This window comes from Aedes albopictus, chromosome 3 (assembly GCF_035046485.1).
Source record: "Aedes albopictus strain Foshan chromosome 3, AalbF5, whole genome shotgun sequence".
Taxonomy (NCBI): domain Eukaryota; kingdom Metazoa; phylum Arthropoda; class Insecta; order Diptera; family Culicidae; genus Aedes; species Aedes albopictus.
Genome location: NC_085138.1, coordinates 102,502,212 through 102,517,097, shown reverse-complemented (window position 1 = coordinate 102,517,097; position 14,886 = coordinate 102,502,212). Strand labels below are relative to the sequence as shown.

Genomic DNA, 14,886 nt, shown 5'->3' with positions numbered 1-14,886 from the left:
CTTTGCAACTCCATCCACGATTTGTGCAAGTATTCGTGCTATGCTATGCTATGCTATGCTATATAATATAGTGCGTAAGTGGGCTTGTCAAAAACCCGTGCCAGGCACCCTACATGATCCCGTCGGGGTGCTAACTACAGTGTAGTTATGGCCAAAACAACGGACTCGTCAGCACCCCCAGAATTTACCCGCGAGATGCTGCAGAAGATCGTAGTTCACGCGTTGAGACATAAGACCATGGGCTCTCATCCCCTACGACTGAACCGGCCAAAGCGAGGTTGCCCCGGTGACAAACGGAAAACTAACCGCGATAGCGAAGTCGCTCAATATTAATAAGGCCCTTGGTCCAGATGGTATTCTGACAGTAGTCATTGAGGCGGTCACTGAGGCTAGCCCTGACATGTTCGGAATAGCTGTGCAGATATTCCTAGACAGAGGCGAATTTCCGCAGATGTGAAAAGACAAAGATTGGATCAATTGTCCAAAGACAGGGAAGCCACCTGCACCTGGAGACCCGTCGCCAAATAGACTTAGGGGCTGTCCATGAACCACGTGGTCATTAGGGGGGGGGGGGGGGGTCCGGCTAATGACCATTTTGTATGGACAAATAAAAAATTTTGTATGGACTAATGACCACCCGGGGGAGGAAGGGGGGGGGGTGGTTGAAAAGTCCCAAAAAAAATTACCACGTGGTTTATGGACAACCCCTTATCTGCGGATCATTCTGTCGTTGCTATACGATATACCTACACCGAGAGGCCAAATGACTGCGTGCGGTTTTCGGATAACCGGTCCGGCTTTCGGAAGAATAAGAATGCGTTCAACAGCGTCAGCCATCGAGTGTGCCATACACCACCTAGGAGTCCCGGTTAGCCTATGCCGGATACTGGAGAGTTACTTTCAGAACAGGGTGCTTCCCTGCGACACCGAGGAAGGAGAGCTCATTTGGCAGATCACACACATGTAAGATAAAGATTAACAATATGTTCTACCTTGCCGACCTCGTTACCCTCCTTTTTTTCGCTCATCCCAACTAACAATCACTCATTTAACAGGCACCATTATGACGAATTAATTCAGCATCATGTTGAAAAACATTTGAATTATTTTCACGTACAACCTATGTTCGTGTTTTGTTCACACAAATTTGGAGAAGTTATTAAGCACCATGTTGTGCACCAACATAATTTTTTGTTGTTCAAAGCGTTTTACAAATGTACAGAAAAGTTGTTATTCAGCTTTGGCTAAAATGACTGAAAATAAATAAAATGCAAAAATGTTGAACTCTCACGAGAGTAATTATTTGCTCTTGTATTGAGAACACCTATTATGAATTAAGAATTACATATAAAATTACCTAAATCCGGATTAGAACTCGAGACCTGTCGATTGCCAGCCGCATGCCTTCCTATCTGCGCCATCCTAGAGATGGTGAAATGCAGCACCCAAAGCAAAACATAATCTTCTTATGACTCAATAATGATCACTCCTGAACTTGTGTTCAGCAGTGGTGAATAAGCACAGCACGTGGTAATCAACTGAACAACGCCTTATACTTCAACAGTTGTTCAGCCCAAAACACGTGTTTTCCATTCTGATTTCGCTGTCAGTATTTTTATCGCACGGTGAGAAAACTTGTATCGAATGCGGCCAAAAAGTGTTGGTCCTTATTGAAGATATTGTTTCCAGACGTACTAATTGCGATATGAATATGTTTTTATTTTTATCATTAATTATCGATATTTAAAAATGTATGACAATTTGTGGTGCGGTATGGTCTTGCATATGGACATGGTGCGTTCACAGCATCTGTTCAGGTAATCTACTCATTCTCAGTCGAAGATCCGTTAAGCAATTTTTTTATTTATGCTTTTGTCATGGAATCTTGATACTATGTTCAATAAATTGTGCATAAGGATGGTTAGGGATACTTGAAATGTGTCGATTTCTGAATGCTGTTTGGTTATCTAGGTGACTGTGGGAACAATATTCAGTAAACACTACAGCACTGAAATGTCAAATGCATCGATCCAAGCGTCTTGTACAATCGAACTGCTGCGGAAGATAAAAAATATAATAATCTAGGCACAAGATATCTTGTTACAGATTTATAATAATAAATTAATGCCTCATTTTTACGTTGATTACGTCTCTTGGCACTCAATGTTAAACTACACAATTATATTCTGTTTTATTTTATGTGATTCGTTTAAAATATTGGTTATTTAATATTTTGGTTGTCTAAACAGTTTTAGCCATGATTTATCCCATAATCCGAACAAAGTTCCGAGTCAAACTATGACGGGCTGAAGGCGTTTATTTGACAAGTGAAAAGCACATTGTTCAGGAGCATATGCTTATCGATACATCAGCTTAATAAGATGCAGACAAATGTTTTCTTAAACCCTTTTGTTAAGGAATCAATGCTTGTCGAATGAATTTCTTGTTAAACTTTTGAAAAGTGTTTTAATTTATCATTGTTGATACCGATGAGGAAAGTCGAACATTGGCTATTTTCTCAATTGAAAAATCATTTAAACAGTAATGTGTAGAGCATAATTTTAGTTCAGCTATCATTACCATTATTAAGCAACAATTCAGCAAGCTTGCTTGTTTGTGACTTGCAATTGTTAGTTGGGATGTTACATCTGTAACCTGGAAACTGTCGAGCATCTTTGAGGTTAGGTTTCGTGGTGTAATGGGTAGTACGCAGATCGCAAGAAATTTCTTGGCCTATCTCGACGCACGGAAAATTCAGGCAAGGAATCGCTCAAGAAATGAGAAAGCGTCGCTTTATTCCGGATCCTAGTATGGAGCTGAAACGAAACGTCAAATCAAATGGGGCTTGCTATGTTAAGGACAGACTTGTAAGAATCCCAAAATGGCCGCCACAATAGCCGACTTGGTACCTACTCACGATTTTGAGGGCACAAATCTATTCGTAAACTAAATCAGCGCACCTGATCTTTTTATTTTAAGCTTATTACGAGTGAGCAAGAACAGAATAATGAAATACACTGTTGTGTGAAGCTTGCTTTTTGAGATTTGTGCGTTTGAAGTTCTGATACACTGTTGAAGCGGGATTTCAAGACGTTTGTCCTTAAATTTCTTGACCATTCCGGTTACGGAAAAGAATAAACTGAACGAAAATTACTTGAGCGATTCCGTTTGAAGTGCATACCTCGCATAACAATGGATTACTGCACGAATTTATACTGGCCTACTTACTCTCACATGAAATTTGACGTTTGAGCGGTGTCGGCACCTCTCAAACGTCAAATTTCCTGTGGGAGTAAGCAGACCAGCATAAATTCGTGCAGTGGACCATTCTTCATTACATCAACGAACCTAACCTCCAACTGTTCATTACACCAACAAAGCCAGCCATGGAAATGTTTGACAATTCTCAGGTCATTTTGACAGACCACACACATGCACGAAAAAGATGGATCATATATTCTACTTTATCGATCTAGTTGCCATCTTTTTCATGCTCATGTTTTATCTGTCAAAATGACCTCAGAATTGTCAGTCAGGTTCGTTGGTGTAATAATTCACAGGACATTTTGACAGATGTAACATGAGTATAAAAAGGACGGCAATAAGATCGATAAAGTAGAATATATGATACGTCTTTTTCGTGCATATGTGTGGTCTGATCTGAGAAGTGTCAAACATTTTCATGGCTTGCTTTGTTGGTGTAATGAAAAATGAATTCAGAAAGAAGTAAGGGACTGTTCATAAACCACGTAGACTAAAATTTGGCCATCTCAGACCCACCCCCACTCCCCCCTCGTTGACTTTTGTCCATACAAAAAAATTGAAATTTTTATGGAGCGTAGACTTTGGCCAGACCCCCCCCCCTCTCCCCAAAAAGTCTACGTGGCTTATGAACATCCCCTAACCCCATTTTACGTTAATGTTTGTAATGTTGCAACGTTTTTATGATTTTCGTACGTTCTTATTTATATGAAATCAGGTCATCGAGGTCCTGTGGCGCAATGGATAACGCGTCTGACTACGGATCAGAAGATTCCAGGTTCGACTCCTGGCAGGATCGGATTATTTTTGGACTTTCTATAATTTTTGTTCAAAGAATTCTACTAAACCGATACATTTTTTATAAAGTACCGCACAATAAAAAGCGTCTTGTCAGAAGTGGGATTCGAACCCACGCCTTCAGAGAAGACTACGACCTGAACGTAGCGCCTTAGACCGCTCGGCCATCCTGACTGATAAAGAAGTTTTATTGTCGGACGGCGCCGTCCGACAAGCGTAGGAGATTTCTCTTACCTCTTCAGCCAGTGTGTCTCTTGTTGGCAATCATTCAAAAAACCACCAGTCCACTCCACTAACCTGTAACGAGAAGATAGAAAACGAGACAAAATAAATTTCAATTGTCAGACCGAGCAACGAAAATAGAATATATCTTTCGCATGAATGAAGAAGCATAGGTTCGCAGACGGGCAGCGCCGTCCGTTCGTCGGTGTTTCAATCTTTGAGAAGGCCCCAGCTTGTGACGCATCGTGCGAACATCTATCTAATCCAAGGTGTGCGTTTATTCATTGGTATAGAGGCGATTCGGACTTCGTTGCGTGTGTATGATTTGTGGTCACCCAGCGCAACAACACCACACTCCACGTGGAGTGTGCCACGAAAAACGGGCGGCCGTCCATCATCACACTGCACTGCCCTAGACTGATCGAGACGGAACCAACCAAACCGAATCGACGCGCAGGCTGTGCAGTGAGAATGGACGACGCGGCGTTTCTTTCACGATTTTGCCTCCGGTCGCTCTCTATTTCCGACGACGACTTTGAAACCGGTGACGGACGCCGGGACGGAGCAATCCACAAAGTTACTTTCCTCGCATCGATCCGCGGCTGTCTGTATCTCTTCTCATTCTTATCTCGAGCTGTTCAGCGGATTCCCGCCTTCAACGGCGTTGTCTTGAATTTTTTGAGCATTCCTTCCAAGAAGGGGTACCGGTATTGTGTCTGTTTTCCGCAATATGATGGAGCCACACATTAGAGCAGAGCACGAAGGGCAACTACTAAGTCTATCATGTATGATTTTACGCCATTCAATCAACCACTATGAGGAGTTTGCTGAATGGTGGAATATGTGTATGGTATGGCTGGAAGAACACGCTGAAGTATGCAGACTCTAAAAAAATATCTAGTAAACTACGCTTTTTGTTCTACGCTTTCCGTTTGTTCTATTTTGTGGTCATCCTATCTTCATCTATCAATTCTTCTATCTCTTTTTGCTTAATTCAATTCTTAATCATTTACCCTACCGTACTATTGTACCTTTATTCTAATCGTTTCCCTACTTCCTACGCTACAACTTGTTCTTCCTTTTTCTCTTCTACCCTCCACATTCTACTCTACTTTATCGTACCCATTCTTCTATTTTTTACCATGATCCTTTACCTACTTACTAAGGTAGGATAGAGACCTTACTTTGTATGCTGCTCTCTTTTCTACATCCTTTCTTATCAGCTACTCTTACTCTTACCTTCTTCAACGCTATTCACTATCCTCATCCTCTTCCCTAGTATCTACCATAACCGTTTTTTATCGTAACCTATACTCTGCTTTATACCCCACTCACCACCCAAACATTTTACTTTAGATTAAGGCACTTAAATTAAGATTAAAGCTGTAACAGTACCATGAATTAATTGAGATAAAAGTTGTACAGACCACCAGAGATAAATGAATTTCACTATTGGATTACCCCTTGAAATCAATATTTGAATTTGAGTATCTGAGTAGCGTAAAACTCACTGAGTTCCCTTGCCACACACCGCAGACCACAAACTAAATGAGTTCCTGAGAGATCTCTGGCCCCAAATTAGAAACCTTTAGCCAAGCGATCATGTGATGATCTACGGGCATCGACCTGTCCAAGTTCTATTCAAGTATCGTTGACCCGACCTGCCTTTGAATATCTTCGGGTGGGCAATGAATTGGAAGCTCGGATCAACTTTGGGGAAAGGGGATGCTTTCTCCCGACAATTAAGGATTTTGGTGTGCGTGAAGGCGAATTTTAGTTCTTCGCGAAATTAACTTCGTTAATTTCACGTAATATCCGGGGACGAATATTTTTAGAACTCGCGCTTTATCTGAGGACCTTGAGACTTTGCTCGATGACTTCGTTCAGGTCCGCGGAAGAGTCGAGAACGGTCCGAGCAGTAATTCGCGCCGTGGTGTGTTCAAGAAGTTAGTTTAGCTAGGCAAGTAAAGTGCGTAGTGCAATTTTGGCGGTTTTCTGGTGCGAGCGTAGACTTGCGGATAAAGCGATTTGTGGCAAGTTGCGGAAGCCCGGCACACCACCACCCCCCGTTTTAAGAACGACCGTTTTCGTCCCGCCTTCCTGCTACGAAGACGTGTACCCGGCGGTACACGTGGCCGGAGAGGGCAGCGCACGTTATTCCCGCGCCCTAGGCAGGGCAGTAGCAACGGGTCCGGCTTTGAGCCGGCCATCGTCCATTTCGAAAGTGTCCCGAGTGGAAACAAGCGTCCAAAAAGTTTTTTCGTTCGGATTCGATCCGGCGACGACCAGCGTTGCAAGCACGACCGAGTCCACTACACCACCGGCGGTAACGATCGTCGGTGCGACGGCCGTACCCCGTCGAAAAGACCACAGATCCCCGTGGGAGGCGCCGTTTGAGAACGGCCACAGCAGCGTAGTCGAGTAGGAGATTCCCACCAGGAGTCAACGGGAGAGCGCGTGTTGCACGCGCGCAGAATTTCACCGTAGCCGCAAATGCCCCCACGAAGTACAGCGTCCAAACTGTAAGTAGCATGCATGCTTTTCTTTTCCCATGCGCATGGTGAGATCTTGCCCCTAGCCTTAGCCATTCTAGCTAGCGTGGCCGCTGCAAATTAGCCTCTACCGTTAGCCATACGCGTAAGCGCCCGGCAGTAGGCTGCAGCATAAAGTTTGAGTTGCCCCTTGGCGAATGAATACCGCACCGCACGTTGCCTGAGAACCGCACGAATGAACTGTTAGCTAGTGAGAGAGGGAAATGAATTAGAATAGGCCTAGAATAAGTATCTGAATTCGATGTCGATAGAGTAGAAGTTTAAATATAGATGCGTTGTTGGATTGGTTACAATAAATGGGGTTTGAATTACACTGCAACGCAAATGTTTTTGTACACGATACTGGGAGAAGTCTAAAGAGGTAGATTTAGAGGTATTTTCGCACTTTCGGTCGGTTTTGGTTCTTTTTAAGTAATTTTTCTGGGGTGGTTGGCCCTGTTAACCAACCAAGGATATTCTCTTTTCTTTTGTGGCTGGATTGAATGTTTTTTGAAGTAAAGTCTTCCAGTGATGATACCCATCGCGAAACCCATTTTTGTCACCGGCTAATTTCAACTTGTCGCACACTAATTTCTAGTTTTTTTTTTCACGACTTCCCAGTCGTAAGCACCTTGTTCCCCTTGATCAGCCAACTCGTTTCCCGCCCAATCATTTTTGGGAAAACTATTACCCTCCCCTAAAAGGGTCTCACAGGTCGGGCAACCTTAAAAACGGTAAATGGTCTCCGTAAGGAGTGGCGCTTAAGCCATTTAACTATCATCCGGGAAACTCGTAAGGCTGTCGGGTTACAAAGCTCTTAACTCCTTATTCCAACTACCTACCATGTAGAGGTGGAAGTCTTACCGGAGGAGTGGATGGAAGGTATCGTGTGTCCCATCTACAAACAGGGCGACAAGTTGGATTGCGGGAACTACCGCGCGATCACACTACTGAGCGCTGCCTACAAGATACTATCTCAAATTTTATGCCACCGTCTATCACCGATTGCAAGAGAGTTCGTGGGGCAATATCAGGCTGGATTCATGGGTGAACGCGCTACATTGGACCAGATGTTCGCCATCCGCCAGGTGTTGCAGGAATGCCGCGAATACAACGTGCCCACACATCATTTGCTCATCGATTTCAAATCGGCGTATGATACAATCGATCGAGAACAGTTTTGGCAGATTATGCACGAATACGGATTCCCGGATAAACTGATACGGTTGATCAAGGCGACGATGGATCGAGTAATGTGCGGGGTTCGAGTAAAGACTGTGGTTCGAATATTAGGGACACTCTCGAGTCCCTTCGAATCTCACAGAGGGTTACGGCAAGGTGATGGTCTTTCGTGATTGTTGTTCAACATTGCGTTAGAGGGTGTAATAAGGAGAGCGGGGATAAACACGAGTGGAACGATTTTCACGAAGTCCGTTCAGCTGCTTGGTTTCGCTGATGATATTGATATTATAGTTCGAAAATATGAGACGATGGCGGAAACGTACATCCGACTAAAGAGTGAAGCCAGGCAAATCGGATTAGTCATTAATGTGTCGAAGACAAAGTACATGATGGCAAAGGGCTCCAGGGAGGAATCAGCGCGCCCGCCACCCCGAACTTATACCGACGGTGGTGAAATCGAGGCGGTTGAAGAATTTGTGTACTTGGGCTCACTGGTGACCGCCAACAACGACATCAGCAGAGAAATTAAGAGACGCATTGTGACAGGAAATCGAGCTTACGTTGGACTCCGCAAAACTCTACGATCGAATAAAGTTCACCGTAACACGAAGTTAACTACATATCTACACCACACACCGGAACCACCAAGAAGGTATCTCTGAAGCAATACCTTCTTGGTGGTTCCGGAGAGACGTAGGGTTTGGCGACCATAGGAATGTGTTTTAGTGGGTCGAGGAGAGAGTAGTCCTGGCTTCTACCGGCATTGTAGAAGACGGCCTCATCCCCACACTACCCTAACCTTCCTGTTAGGGTGTCTGATGAGCAGATTTATCCCCCTATGGTTTAGAAGGAAAAAAAAAAAAAAAAAAAAACATATCTACAAAACGCTGATGAGACCGGTGGTCCTCTATGGGCACGAAACATGGACCCTACGTGCAGAGGACCAACGCGCCCTTGGAGTTTTCGAACGGAAGGTGTTGCGTACCATCTACGGCGGAGTGCAGATGGAAGACGGGACTTGGAGAAGGCGAATGAACCACGAGCTACATCAGCTGCTGAGAGAATCAACCATCGTCCATAGCGCGAAAATCGGGAGGCTACGGTGGACGGGTCACGTCATCAGGATGTCTGATAGCAACCTGACTGAAATGGTTCTCGAGAGTCATCCAACCGGTACAAGAAGACGTGGTGCGCAGCGAGCTAAATGGGTCGACCAAGTGGAGGACGATCAGCGGACCCTATGCAGAGTGCGGAACTGGAGACAAACAGCCATGGACCGAGTTGAATGGAGACGGCTAATATGTACAGCAGAGGCCAGTCAGGCCTTGGCATGATCGGTAAGGTAAGTCCCATGTCTTTAACCTCTGAGTTACCTTAAATCCTATTTTTTACCCTAACTCTCTAGGTCTCTACTCTATATTCTACTACACAATTCCCTATCCTAACCTTTACTGTTTTTTCAGCCCCAACTACTTTCCTATTCCCTCATCCATTCTTTACCCTACACAGATCGAAAAAGAGTGAGTTCTGTGACATATGATGCACATGATTGGAGCGTGGGATATCACAGAAGTTCAATGAAGTTTACATATAAAAGTCATAAAATATCATGTAAACTTCCATGTCATGTAATTCAGCATGACTTTGTGTGTTTACATGACATATAACACAAATTTACTTGACATATCATGTAAACCATCATAACACCAAGTTTACATGACGTGTAAATCTAATTATTTTTATCTGTGTATTCCACTCTTTTTCCTGCTCTATGCTCACTAGAATGTGCAGCCATTTTTTTTTCTCACTCATTCACCTTGATAAACACTACCAAGAGCGGAATACAAGAGGGAAGTGCCCCCTTTTTAATCTTCTCTTCCTCATGGTTATTTAGACGAGTAAGAAAGAAGAAAAGCTGTGCGCAAGTTCCTATAACTACTCTTACTCTCAACTCTACCATCCGCCCAATCAAAAACCCTCATCTTCTACTCTACCTTAACTCTCTGTTTGAATTTCTACTCCAAGTTCTACCCTACCCTTTTCCCTAACCTTAATTCTTCATTACACCAACAAAGCTAGCCATGAAAATGTTTGACACTTCTCAGGTCATTTTGACAGACCACATACATGCACGAAAAAGACGGATTATATATTCTACTTTATCGATCATGTTGCCGTCTTTTTCATGTTTATGTTACATCTGTCAAAATGACGTGAAAGTTGTCTGTCATTTTGAGGTTAGGTTCGTTGGTGTAATAAAGAATTCCACCGTCTACCATACCCATACTATCCTAACTTCTTTCCTACCTTTTACTCTAGTTTACGCTCTACACTCTATTCATCTCTCCTCAGCCATCTAAATACATAACTCCAAAACAATTTCATTTGTTTTTATTTTTTCTCTACCCTCTATTCATCTGTCATCGTACACATTTTACTCTAGCCCTCTTCCCACTATCCAGACCGGCCCACATTTGTATGGTGAGAAAAAAAAGTTGTCGAAATTCACGGGGCACCCTCCAGAACGGTGCCTTTGGATAAGAGGAACAGTATGTGGAAATTTCAGCTCAATCGGTTAAAACCTGAGCTGGCGCAAATGAGTTGAAGGTTTGTATGAGGTTTACAGTCCAAATATATTAAAAATTTTGTGACCACCAGTCCCTCATTAAGAACGCTGGTATTTCGAGTGCAATTTAGCTCATAATTGAAAGAATAGTGGATGATACCCTAAGGAACAACTTTGTAGAAGGTCATAGCATAATTAAACATAACTTAGTTGCGGTATTAGCTAACAAAAGCAGTATGAGGACATCTGCCCTCGTTTACTCTCGGTTGTTACAAGCAGGACGTGTTTGCCGTTCAAAACTGGCGCGCTGCATCAAAGATAGCTGTTATTCCTCATTATCTCGATACCCGTCGACGTGCGAAAACAATTAAAAGAAGGGCAACATAGCCACCTATGATGTAGCGCGCCAGTTTCGAACGGCAAACACGTCCTGCACACGGTGTACAACATTTAGAAGGTGATATCTGTAGCAGATATTGGCGGGGTACAGGTTTCCATGGTAAATTAAATGCATAGTATCATATTCAAAAAAAGATAAGATAACTAATACTATCAAAAGTCGATAATCAAATCCTAGGCCCATTAAGCAAAATATATGTCTCAAGATGTTTCAAGATTTAAAGTTATTTAGCATAACTTTAAGGAAAATAAAGACGGTGTAAAAATAAAAGTGAATGGAAAAAAATTACAAACACTGAGACGAGACTGCACGAAAATCTAAACGACCCGCTGACCCGGAAGATGATTGCCGAAGTATTGCGAATCTTTTCTGAAATCCGCATACCGGCCAACAACTGGTGCGACGACAGCCCATGCGCCGGGCTGTGCGCCATACAAAATGTAAATAAACAAGTGTCAAAATGGTTCGCGCCAAGAGCTCTATCTCTCTTAGGGTTCGGTTCCATTTTATGTCTAAAACATTGAACGTCTTTATGTCTGGAAATAATGTACAACAAAGATATTATTGACGGTAACAACGCTTTTACTTCATTAAACCACTGATTAATAGTGATTTGGCTAGTGAAAAACTTGGCGCATAGGCAATCGGCGCGCAAATTGTGCGCTGGTGTGCGGATTTGAGTTAATCGTCGCAAAGTGCCCAACACACATTATACCCTGGCGCGCAACCTAGAGGTCAAATTGAAACTTGTCGAAATGCTAAAAATTCTCGAGAAGCTCAATAAGATACGAACGTATAGGGCACTGCATGAAAATCTTTCCTTCTCTTTCACTCTTACAGAAATTTTGTAAACAACAAGGCCACGAAACGTCAAAATCCCATACAAAATCAAAACAGTGCAGTCCCCTATTACTTCGTTTTTGGCGAACGAGGGAGAGAATGAGAGAACACCGAGTGGGATGATTGAGCCGAACCCGAAAGAGTAATAGAGGGCGGGAACGAGAGCTTGAAGGGTAGGTGTTAGTATTCGGTGGGCAGAATCGAGAGAGGAATGTTACGAAGGGGGGGGGGGTATATGACTTCGTTGCAATGCAAGCCAAGCCTAATCATTCTGTTGGTTATTCTTGATGCTACCGGACGTGTTCGCGATGGCATCAAAAAGAAAATCGGACAGGCTAATGTCCACGGAGCGGTACGACAATATCTTCCGGAAAACTGACAGTTTTTTGATGACGTAATTCAAATCGTTCAGAGGCGATCTAGTATTCCATATCAATTTGATCATGTGAAGAACGATTAGAATGACGTCACATGTTTACATCCAAAATGTATGTTTTCAAAGGTTACTAGCCTGCCTTGTGATATGTATGCCGTCGTGGTCCTGCATATAACACCCGAGAGTAAATAAACGAGGGCAGATGTCCTCATCCTGCTTTCATTGGCTGAAACTGCAACTAAATTAAATTTTATCTTCATATGGTCTTTTACAAAGTTGTTGCTTAGGGTATCAACTACTATGTTTCCAATTCTAATCTAAATCGAACTCGTCAAACCAAGGTGCCGAATGGGAGACTGACAGTTATCCAATTTCCCATATATTTGGACTGTAAATCCTATATAAACCTTCAACTCATTTGCGCCAGCTCAGTTTTTAACCGACTAAGCTGAAATTTTTACAGATTGTTCTTCTCATCCAAAGGCACGATTCCACCCTTACTCACCCCTCCCTCTGCCATTCTACTCACTACACCCTATCCTCTATCATTACTTTGTACCCTAACTCCCTATTCTTAGTAACTGTGTACCTTAACTTCTACTACATTCTCTGTCCTACACTCCATCCCCTGAATTTCAGCTTTCTAAGAGAAATTCAGACATTTTTAACCGGAAAAGTACAGATCGCAAATGTTGAACGCATCCTTAAGTGCCTCAAACAATGCATAGCGGAAAGTGGGGTAATACATATGCCATTTTTCAAACTTTAATCGTTTTCAATGGTAAATAGCCTCATTTGTTAGGCTTTCAATGTGTTAACAGCAACTAGACAATATTTGCTCGATACTTCAGCAAAAACCTTAACTAAACTATTCAAGGCCATCAAGGCATTTTAGAATGTTGTTAGTACAGTTCCAACTCACGTTTGAAGACATTTCAGGTGGTTTACAGTTACAACAGTTTTTTTAACCGTTATGTGTCCGACAATTTTTTTGCTTTTTCTACACCGTGCTGGGTACTCGGGTACCCTGTCGGCCACATTACGGTTAAATGAGTTTTAAAGCACTTTAAGGTGGAGGAAGTGATTTCCGGAGGTTTCAGAAAGCTTTCAAAAAATTTCGAGATATTTCAGCGTACTAATGCGTTACAAAACGTCCCAGGTTGTTTTATAGGGACCTGAAACACCCCATAAACTTGAAACCCATCTGAAACTTTTCTGAAACATCCATGACACCTTCTAAAGCCTTCCGGAGCCTCCTGGAATGCCACTGAATGCCCCTTAAACTTCCTGGAACGCGCTTGAAACCACCTGAAATCTCCTGGAGAACTTTTGAAACTCCATTATACCCCTATAATGTCCCTGGAACGTCCCTGAAATTCCCTGTAGCCACAGCTCTAAAGCCCTGGGTATCCAGCATGACCATGCTGAGGATGACGATCGGTCCAGGAACTTTTCGGCAATTGAAATAGCCTTGAGCATAGAGTATAGCATAGAGTATGAGCATACAGCATAGAGTATCTTCGTGTCTACCATACGATATACACATACAAAATGAACATTAGCAGCGGAAGCTCTCAATTAATAACTGTGGAAGTGCTCATAGAACACTATGCTGAGCCCCAGGGGGAACGTTACGCCAGAAGATAAAGAAGAACCCCTGGAATGCCCCTGAAACCCATTGACACTCCCTAGAACACCCCTGAAATGCCCCTGAACTATACTTGACCCCATAGTAACCACCGAACACACCTGAAATCCCCTGTAACTCCTAGGAAACCCTTCAAACCCCTTGTAATACCCCAGAAAGACCTCCAGAACGCCTTTGAAACTTCTTGGATTCCCCTAGAACGCCGAGTGCAATCCCGTGAATACTCCTTGAGCGCTTCTGAAACCCCCTGAGACCCCTAATACTGGCTAGCCAAACTCAACACCGAAAAAATATGCTTGAGTATACTCATTTCTTTATTTCATGGTGATTCTCTGATAGAACAAAACCATGACATAAAAGGAAACAAGGCAGGCTATTTATCTAACTCAGTGGTGCTCAAACTGCGGCCCGCGGGCCGCATGCGGCCCCCGAAGCTCTTGAATGCGGCCCGCAGAGTGCTTTGGAAAAATGTTACTGAACGTTAAAATGATGAAAACATATTATTATAATGTTCAATTTTATGCAAACATTTATCTTTTATTTATGATGAAATGATTTCAATAACAACATTAAAACTTTGAACGATTTTCCTCAATTTTTAGCTCTAGGCTAGTTCATACGCTATATTTCCTTTCCGAAGAAAGAACTTACATTTTGTGAGTTTGTCGGGAGTGGGATTCGATCCCAGGTCCTCAGCGTGATAGTCAAGTGTTTCAACCATCACACCAGGTCCGCTCCATTCTCCTTGATTGAAAAAGTTATGAAAAAAGTTTTTTAAGTTCGTGTTACTGAAGAATTTATCATTTTTTTTCGAAATGTTCGGTCTTACCAAGGTAAGATTGAAACATGATTCTAAGTCCAAGTCCCATTTCTTTCAAGAAGTGGTTCTAATACTATTATTTAGTTTGGTTGAAAATTCTAACGATTTGTGGTAAGTAATAATTCTAATAAAATTTTTAAATTAAGCAAATGTTTATATATTTTGTTTCAGTAGCTACAGTTTCAATTGTAGTTTTATGCTACATTTGTAAAATATTGTGTAGATAATCCAGTCATAAATAG

The 14,886-nt window shown here is 42.6% G+C and overlaps 2 non-coding genes across 2 annotated transcripts; one reads left to right on the top strand and one right to left on the bottom strand.

Moving 5' to 3' along the window:
- Positions 1-3,987: 3,987 nt before the first annotated feature.
- Trnar-acg (transfer RNA arginine (anticodon ACG)) lies at positions 3,988-4,060 on the top strand. Its single transcript has one exon. It is a non-coding gene; the product is annotated as a tRNA-Arg (tRNA).
- Positions 4,061-4,150: 90 nt separating this feature from the next.
- Trnal-cag (transfer RNA leucine (anticodon CAG)) lies at positions 4,151-4,233 on the bottom strand. The gene has a single exon. It is a non-coding gene; the product is annotated as a tRNA-Leu (tRNA).
- Between the last annotated feature and the right edge of the window lie 10,653 nt (positions 4,234-14,886).